The sequence below is a fragment of the Atractosteus spatula genome, chromosome 12 (assembly GCF_055471065.1).
Source record: "Atractosteus spatula isolate fAtrSpa1 chromosome 12, fAtrSpa1.hap1, whole genome shotgun sequence".
NCBI lineage: Eukaryota > Metazoa > Chordata > Actinopteri > Semionotiformes > Lepisosteidae > Atractosteus > Atractosteus spatula.
In genome coordinates, this window is record NC_142717.1 from 37,916,958 (window position 1) to 37,918,265 (window position 1,308).

The following is a 1,308-nucleotide window of genomic DNA, read 5'->3' on the forward strand; positions in this document are numbered from 1 at the left end:
TCTGAAACGGTCTAAGTCTGCTAATAAATCATCAGCTGAGAGGCAGTCAGCAGAATCATCGTGTGTACAGAAGACACTGAGAACTAAAATACTTCATCAGGTTGGAGGAAGGAGAGATCTGAAAACACAGGTAAAAACCTTATAGAGGGTAAAACAGAGATCCAAGCAGAGGCTGAGATCCATTTGTGTTAAAAACACCAAGCACTCAAAGGATGAACATTCTGCACATGAACTGCATTTACACCAACATCTAAGGAATGAATGGCTGTGAGGGAGACTTTTCAATATTGCATTATTGAACCCCGGTGGGGTGAACTTCGTTGAACATCAAATAGCCATTCAGTAAGTCTCTAATGTCTCTAATGTCAGCAGGGGGATAGAAATACACTTTCTGGTTCGTTAGAAAATCAGCGAAAATCAGATTTTTGTTATCTAACGGTCGAGTATTGAAGACAGCCAATCTAGCAGAAGAGTTTGAGAGACTAGAGACAGTACCTGTTGCAGTTTTGAGGAGATAGCACAGTCAGCCACAATCAATATCAAGGCCCTCAGGTGAATACTGACACAATTGCACCAATATTGCAGCTACAAGTATTCAGTGGTAATGACACATCTTAATTAAGATGGAGTAGAGACTTAATTTGAATTATATTGATTTATTGGCTTATTGTGGCCGGTTGAGGGCATGTCAGCATGATCCCAAGCATGAGAGTGTCGGATCCCTCCTCCACCCTCACTCATGGGAGCGACTGAAAGGAGATTTGAAACAATACTGAGCAAGTGGGGGAGCTAGAAGTGCGCTACTCACCCGCGTCAGGTGATGCCCTGCTGGGGCAGCAATTGGCTCCTGTCTCAGACCTTCCCCGAGGTGATTGGTGGAGTCACCAGGGACTCGGTACGTGACCTCAACAGTGAGCTTCCTGTACAAAGGTGGTGGGTTCAGGGTCTTGCCTCCTGAACCGGTATTTAAAATTCCGGAAAATGGTATCGCTTTCAACCAAAAGTTTGGGAGGGAATGAAAGAAGCCAAGTTCAATTCCTCTCAGCTGTCCTAAATCATAATCATCCTCTCTGTTCATTTGCAGATTTTGGCTTTTCACGCCTCTGCTCCTGCTCTCCCTGAGTTTGGTTTGGACACTCATTCTCACCTGCTTCGTGCCCATTTACTCCTTGCTCCCTGCCCCTTCTTAACTATTCTGTGCTTTGTCCTCCCATGCTTCATTTATCTGCTAGTTCCCTTTTCTCCCTCACGCCTGGAGGCTCCACAGCCGAAACACTGTGTCACTTTTCTGTTCCTTTCAGCATGGAA

The 1,308-nt window shown here is 45.1% G+C and overlaps 1 non-coding gene across 1 annotated transcript; it reads right to left on the bottom strand.

Moving 5' to 3' along the window:
* Nucleotides 1-624: 624 nt before the first annotated feature.
* LOC148823013 (Nuclear RNase P) lies at nucleotides 625-927 on the bottom strand. The gene has a single exon (XR_016093877.1).
* Between the last annotated feature and the right edge of the window lie 381 nt (nucleotides 928-1,308).